Genomic DNA, 8,433 nt, shown 5'->3' on the forward strand with positions numbered 1-8,433 from the left:
TTTTCAAAATTATTTTTCCAGGCTTTTGCTTGGACTTTTGTTACATGGATGGATGGGAACTTGTAAAATAAGGTATTTATAAATGACTTATGATGGGATTGGTAAGTTTTGCTACCCTATCAGATTTAAATGGAGCACATCTATCAGAATGGGGCGGGGGAAGAAATCTTAGTACTCATAATGCAAAGAATGCAGGTTGAGAATTTCAGGGCCAGAGACTTTTGTACCAGTCAGACTGGCACCTAGACAAAGGCAGGAGCAGCAGAAACCCTGGAGAACTGATTATGGGACTGTCTCCTGACGGAGCCAGAAAAAGGTGCCTTTGTCCAAGCTAGGAGGACTGAGAGTGAGAGGAAAAACCATGACTGGTAGGATTAAAAAAGCTGTGTGACAGTTAAGAGACTGTGGGTCAGATGGCCTGTGAGCTTGCTTGAGAAGTTGTCCTGACTGGAAGACTGCATCATGCTTCCAATCTCAATTGTTGATTTCTCTAATAAATCCCATAAACATGAAGGAAAAAAATATCTCATAGCTGAGCCTCCAGTGGATTTTCAGAGGCAATACAGCGTACCAGTGGAGATTAGCCAATTTTTCTACCACAAAACAACTAATGGATTCAAACTGTGTACCTTTGCATTGGCAACACAATTCCTTACCACCTAGCTACCAGAGCTCTCTCATAATTGTCTAATGACTATTAAAGCATGATTTTGTAAATGTATGACAATTGGATTTTTTTCTTCCAAATTCAGTATTTCAACCCTATGAAAAATTCCTCTCATGGAAATATTTTTGAAATGCTGTCAGATCTAGGTTATTTTGTACTTTCAGTAAAACTTTTAGCTTTTTATTTTAATAATGAATCCTGTTTGTTCTATAACATCGCAAAGAGATTAAGATAAAGACTTTACGGATGTGACCGATGCGGGGAAAACCAATCCCGGCAGAGAGGACAGCCCTGCAAAGGCCCTGAGCTTGAAGACTGCCTGAGTTGTTGAATGATCTACACAAAAAGCAAAGTGCAGAAAGCAGAGGGGGCAAGAAGTAGAGAAAAACTAGAAAACAGTCAGAGGCAGAACCAGGAGAGTCTTCAGAGGTCACTGTAGATTATCTGGGGCCTAAAATAAAGGCATGGGGAGTTGGTGACCTGATGATGTTCCAGTAGAAACCTTCTGACCCCATTCTAGTCAGATCAGGGAAAGGAAATGGTTTAAGTTTTCCTCTGGTGGTGTATTCTGTATAGTGTGGTTAAAATCTACTAGCAGCCTCATGGGTGAAACCTAGTCAATCTCCTCTAGTTAAGATTTACAGCCTTGGACACCTAATAGAGGGTCACTATGAATCAGAATTGACTCAACGACAGTGAGATTGAGATTGCTTTTTTTTTTTTTTATGACAGGAAAGGCAGTAGGGTGAGGCATCAGCCTGAGGTGTGCCTGCGGAAACAGGTGCTGGAGTTGAGCTATGAGTCATGATTCATGGAAGCCACAGGCAGGAAGGCAGGAGACAGAGGAGCCTCTCAGACCTGGAAAGACAACACCCAAAGGTCAAAGAGTAGGAGGGTGACATCTGCTTGCAGAGAAGCCAGATGGATGTTCATGTAAAGAACACAAATCTGGGACGCCTGAGGCACCTAGAGTCCCATACATCCATCTCCACCACCACACACACCTGATGGCCTCCAGGTATGGTGACCCTTTCTCCTACAAGAGTAACAAACTCTAAACTCTCTACCTCCTTCTATATTTTCTTTTTCTCCCCAGAACTTATCATCATCTAACAAGGGATTTGCTTTCATGTTTTATCTAGTCTGCCCTCAGATTGCATATTCCATGCTTATCTGTCCAGTTCATGACTGTGATCAGGGTTTTCACACAAGAGAAATATGAGAAATATTTTTGAGTGACTCAATGAATGAATGATTGATTTAGTTGTTGAGATATTTTCCAGTATAGTTTTTATGGTACATAAAATACAAGCTGCTTGAGGACAGAAATTTTCTTTATTCGTTATTTCTTTATTCTTTCTAGGTATTCTGTAAACACTTATTAAGTGTCTACTCTGTAATTTCCTTGCTGTCTCCACTTTTGGCATCCAATTTGCCATCTTATCTCTCCCTTCTTCCTCTTTTCTTCCTTCTATTTCATTGCAACTTGTTCCTATTATTTTCTGTTGATAATGGCCCTAAGCCATGAAGACCCTAAGCACTACTTGGAGAAATGCTGCCTGGTCCTACACCATCCCCATTTGTGGCTGGCGATCAGATCATTGGGATGTCAGATTGCTAGATGAGTTTCAGGAGATCCCCAAGCTTTTCTTTCCTGTGTTAGTCTGGACACTGCTAAAAACTATTTAGAGTCGTATGAACCTTCACTGACAGAGGGACAGTTAATGAGCACAAGGTACATTATTTAAAAAGAAGGGGGAAAAGGTTCTTCTTAGAGGCATTCGAGGTAACGCATAGCCTGATCCATTGTTAATTTGTCTCAGTTATTAAGTACAATGAAGAAATGAGGGAGGGCACCTAAAGGCCCAGAAAAAGTGGTAAAGCCACCTTCAGTCTTGTTTCCAGCTCCATTGATCACCCAAGACAGGTAGTTTTCAGAGGAGGGCTTTAGAGAATAGCTGAGTTGGAGAGTTGCTGTTTATTTTATGGATTTAAAAAAAAATATATACCTTTTTAAAACCTTTACCAGTGTAGATGTTCCTTAAAGTCAATTCTTTTACTCTCCCAGATATCTCTGATTTGAAGTCTTCCAGCTCTCCATCTGGAGCAAAATGAGTCATCCAGCAGGAGTGCCCAGCAGCTACAGTAGAAGGAAAGGTTTATCCTTCCTCTGTACCAGCGGAGGCAGCCTAGAACTCAGCTGTCAGGTCAGAGGCAGCCTTCCACATATGGGCTGTAGTTAGGTTACCTGAATCTAGGATCCATCCTCAGTCTTTGGAGTAAGTAGGTAGGCCCTGCAGGAAGGAAGAGAGCACAACTCTCAACCCCATCAGAATCTTCTGGCCAGGAGAAGCTTCCAGTTTGTGCTTGTGTGCTTGGGGGGGGGGGCGGGATTTTCTCTGTGCATGTCATGAAAAGGATTGAGAAAACACTGAAGTGAGGGGATAAAGGGACTCCAGTCACAAGTTTTCCTGCTAAAGACTCCATTTACACACTTGAGGCTAAGAATAGGTACTAAAAGGTAGTGTTTCTTTGAGCACCTATCGTATCTGCCTGTCAATTGTCCACTCAGCCATCTGTTTATTCACTTGCTAAATATATATTGCATGCTCGGTATGCACTTGGCACAATCCTGGATGCCAGGGTTAAAGCAGGGGTTGAGATACCCTCATAGAGGCAGATGCATGACAGTTAAGGAGTAAGAGGCTCTTCTCCAGAGATACTCAGCATTGAAAGGCTCTGCCCAGATCTGAGAAAGATCCTGCCTCTCCTAAAAATGTGTCTAACAAGAATAAGCCCTATTTCCCTTGGAAATGACATATAAAGCATTTTGGGAAAGGACCCCAAATAGAAATGTGACCTTAAAGGACTTGGGAAAGTTGAACCTGCTTTCTTTGGGATAAGGGTCAGCAGATGATGAAAATGGTCTGGCCAGCCACAGCAAAGCAATTGGGATAAGAGTTCAGAAAAAGAAATCACATTAGGCATGACTCAAATGGGCTCACAGAATAGCAGCTTTTGTGCCTCTAAATCCAGAAACACATCCAGTCAGAGTGGGCAAGGTAGAAGCACCAGAGGCTTGTGCTGCACACTGTTCAAGGAACAGGAAGGTGATAGTGGAAGAAGGTTCAAGAAAGGATGTTATAACCAAGAGGGGAGAAACTGCCAGAACCCTTGTGGATATGGGAGTTTCAGCTTTTCCACACGTTCATGAGTACTTTCTCTTGTCCATTCTTGGAGATATGAGGAAGAATGCTCTTGTGGTTTTAATCTGTATTTCACTAGTGTTGAGTGATGATATTCATTTGCTTATCAGCTATTTGCACCTCCTCTTCCAGTGTGAAAACTTCTTGTTGAAATTCTGTGTTTAGTTACCTAATGGATCACTGGAACCTGCTATCATCCATTATGGCTGCTCTATTTTGGGTCTTTGAAAAATATGTACTAAATGAATGAGTGGTGTGTGGTAAACAGATGGAGATTGTTCATAGGTGAGCAGAATAGAAGGAAAGTTAGGCTTACTCTTGACACTGCAAGCCTATCTTCAAAGACCTCTGATGCTTTGAAAAGCTGCTTCTTTGAGTTACTGTGCAGAGGATATTGTTGATTTGGGGCAAACTGGGAAAGAGATCAGAAAGATTTGAAATCTCCTCTCCTCCTAGAAATAGGATGCTGGCATCCTATTGATTGAAAACTGCCACACTGAATCCTTGCACACCATGGATTTCAGAGAACATGCAAACCAAATTCTTTTCTTTTCATCTCCCAAACTAGCAACAGTTGGTATTGAGTGGATTCCAATTTATGTGATTCTGGTGGCCTGGGGATAAGAAGCCTTGCTGAAACTTCAAAGGCGTACAGTTAAAATCCATGAGCTGTTCCATAGAGAAAGTTGGGCAATCTTTTCCTGTGAGTTTTCTTGTTATGTGCCATTGAGTTGCTGGTGACTCACAGAGACCCTACAATAGCTCTGAAGCCTGCCCTGCCCTGAGCCAGTCACACGGACTCAGACACACCTACCCCCATTGCCCTAGTGACTGTATCAATTCATCTCCTCCTCTTGAACTGTCCCTCCATACTTCCGAGCATGATGTCCTTCTCACTGCCTCTGAAAACCCACTGGAGGGTAAGCTATGGTTTGGTTCTGACTTGAAGACATACAATACAACTATGTGTGTCAAACAGAGCTATGCGTCACAGGATTTTGAATGTTTGGTTTTCAGAAGCATATTATCTGGCTTTTCTTCTCGGCACCTCTGGGTAGATTCAAACCTCCAAACTTTTGGTTAGCACTCAAACATGTTAAATATTTACATCTCCAAAGACTCTACTCCCATCGCCAATCCGTACTTTCTACCTTAGTCTACCTAGGCACTTCCATATCCTCAGCTTAATCTGCATGGCCAGCAGCCTCTATGTTGTTCCCCAAAGCCTCACTATGACATGTGTCCCTGCAAAGAGAGACAGAGCAGGGACTGAAATGAGAGAGACGGAGGGAAAAGAGCAAGATTTGGGGGCCTATTTCTAAATGTCCTGGTGAAGAAGGGGAAGTGCATCAAGGTGCAAAAAATATTGGGCTCCAAGTTAAATCCAGAGGAAGAAATCTCTCTGTTATGAATATCTTAAAGCACAGTATAAAGGAAAAACAAGGTCCTTTGGGGGAAGGAGTACTGGTGGTACAGTTGTTAAAGTATTTAGCTGTTCATCACAAAGCAGATACTTTGAACCCACCAGCCACTTAGTGGGAGGAAGATGTGGCAACCTGCTTCCATAAAGCTTTACAGCCTAAGACACCCTGTGGAGCAACTCTGCTCTGTCCTACAGAGTGACTGTCAGAACCAACTATGAATTAGAATCAGCTTTGAGCTTGAATTAGCTTGACAGTAATGAATTTGGTTTTTATGTCTGTGGAAAAGGGAGATTAAGAGTGCCTGTGGGACATTAAGAGACAATAAAGGGCTGGATATTCCACCTTAGAAGGGCATCGGGTTAGGAACCCATCTCAATGCTGACTGTGATGATTACACAGCTGCAACACCTCATTTGTTCATGTAGTCACAAAGCATTCATTGAGCCCCGTTGCAGTCCACTGAGTGTAGTGCTAGAAAGAAGGTATAAAACAAGTACACGGTTGTATGCAGTTCACAGACCTTCAGAATAGAAAATGTATAATCATTTGAAAAGCAGATTATTTTTTTTCTTGATCATGGTTATGAGGTTTATTAGGGAAGTTAATAGGCTATAATTCAGGATGTGAGTATGATTCAATCCCTAAATCCAGACAACTACGGTGGTCCCAGGTCCTTCGGCCTCACAGTTTATATCTGTGTTATAAAAATTCTCTAAGTTATGGCGTCTTCCCTCAGTCCTCCAGTAAATTTGGGTGAAGGCCTCTGACCGGCTCTGTGGGGCAGCAATCGCAAGCCTGCTCTGTCTTACGCTGGTCTCTGGTTCTCTGTTGAGGCTTCGGTTGCTTTTGTGCTGATCTCAGTCTGGTGGGCACAGTAATCTCTGGCTCCAAAGGAGGCATACTACTTCCTCTTCTTTGTTGGTGTTGAGATTCCCTGAAAAATATAGTTCTACTTTAAACAACAAATGTCCCCTGATGGCTACTTAAACGCAAACAGTGGTTTAGCTAACCTAGTGAAGATTGTCTAGAGCCTTACACTATTTTAAGATTTATCCATAAGGAAATTGACAACAGCAATTTGAAAGCTTAAACAAGAAATTTAGCTGTCAGTGATTTTATGCTGAAGAGAAAAGGAAAAGAATATGAGAAGGGCTGTATATTATAATCAATAATATTTAATTGTACATGTGAAATTTTCTGAGTTGGTATATGGTCTGCTATGTATATACTCAACAACAATAAAATAAATTCTATTACAAAAATAAAAATCCAAAAAGGAGAGCAAAGTATCCTAGAATCAGGAAGAGGGTATTTACAACAAGGAGCTTATGTTGAAATCTATCCATGAACTGGTCACAAGGCCCTAGAATGTTTGAAGCGTGAATCTGGGAAAACTGGAAATCATTAAAAAATTAGTGGAGCACATATCCCAGGCATTAGTGAGGTGAAATGGACTGGTATCAGTCATATTTAATCAGACAACAAGATAAACTGTTATGTTATGAATAGGGAGCTCTGGTGGCTTTGAGGCAAGGAGTTGAGGAGTTGCACTGTCAATCCAAACATATGTGGTCCAAACCCACTAGCTGCTTTGTGGTAGAAAGATGGACAATATCCTCCTCTGTGACTTATTGCCTCAAAAAAACTTCTGGAGGGTAAACAATAAGTCTGTTCTGACTCAACAGTACATAGCAACAATAACAACATTCTGGGGCTAAAAAATTAAGAGGAATGGTGTTAAATTCATATTAAAAATATGTTTTAACATCTAACCTTAAGTACTAAATAATGTCAGTAATAAGATACTGAACATACACACATAAAGAAGACCTGTTAATATGACTATTATTCTCATTTATATAGTAACCACTAAAGTCAAAGGTGAAGAAAAATCGGATTCCTACCAACTTCTGCAGAGTCTAATTGATTGAATATGCAATCAAGATGCAAAAATAATAGTTAAAGACTAGAATGCAAAAGTCAGAAACAAAGAAGGACTGGTAGTTGAAAAATATGGCCTTGGTAGTGAAAGTGAAGTCAGAAACCACAGGGTAGAATTATGTAGAACTAACAACCTATTTATTACAAATACCTTTTAAAAAAAAAGAGATACTGAATACAGATATCAAACCTGTTAGAATATATGGAACTAAAAAATACACAGGAATCACCTGTACAAATAGACAGTTGAGAAACTATCATCAGTTAGAACAAGTCTGGAGGCTGAGAGTCCATCAATTGTTCATAACAAAGTTCAGGTTGAAGCTGAAGAAAACTAAAACAAGTTCAGTAAACCTAAAAATACGACCTTGTGTTTATCTCACTTGCATTTTAAAGCTATTTCAAGAGTATATCTGATACACTGTACTCTAATAACGTAAGACAAATTGTGAGACATCAAGAATATCATAAAGGAAGGAAGCAAAATGTTGTTTTAACAAAGAAAGAAAATATCAAAACAGATATCAGAAGGAACTCTGAAACGTTCTGTAGACTATAGAGAAGCTGAAGCAAAAGGAAGAAATGACTAAGTAACAGGTTTAAAGAGATTTCAAAGAGTAGCGTAAGAAGACAAAGCAAAGACCTAGAGTTAGGAAACCAAAAGGGAGAAACACTCTTAGTATTTCTCAAGTTTAAAGAACTGAAATTTTAAAAAAATAATATTGAAGCCTCCTTGAGTGGTGAAATGAAAAGATTCTGTGACAAAATATTGAATAGCTCAGAAAGCATTAAAAGAAGATGGAAGGAGTGAAGGGAAGGGCACTATTAAATAAGAGAATAATTATCACAGTATCACTAAAGAAAGGCAAGAAGATACAAAGAAGTTTAAAAGAATTAATAGGAATCAGAAATATAAAGAAGAAGTATAAAGGTGAAGTTACATACTGAGTATTAAATTTAATATAGAGGTAAACGTGTATGAATGGTTGAATGAAAAATTAATTGGCTTTGTAACTTTCACTCAAATCACAATAAATTAAAAAAAACACAGGAAGATAGTGGGAAGAGTGAAGATACAATGCAGGAATGATAATAATATAAAACAAAGTATGTAAGAATGGTTGTATGGACTACAGATCTCTATAAACTTTGACTCAAATTATATTTAAAATATATATGAATTATATATTTTAGT

This window comes from Elephantulus edwardii, unplaced genomic scaffold (genome assembly GCF_000299155.1).
Source record: "Elephantulus edwardii isolate Elephantulus edwardi_28Jun2011 unplaced genomic scaffold, EleEdw1.0 scaffold00133, whole genome shotgun sequence".
Lineage (NCBI taxonomy): Eukaryota > Metazoa > Chordata > Mammalia > Macroscelidea > Macroscelididae > Elephantulus > Elephantulus edwardii.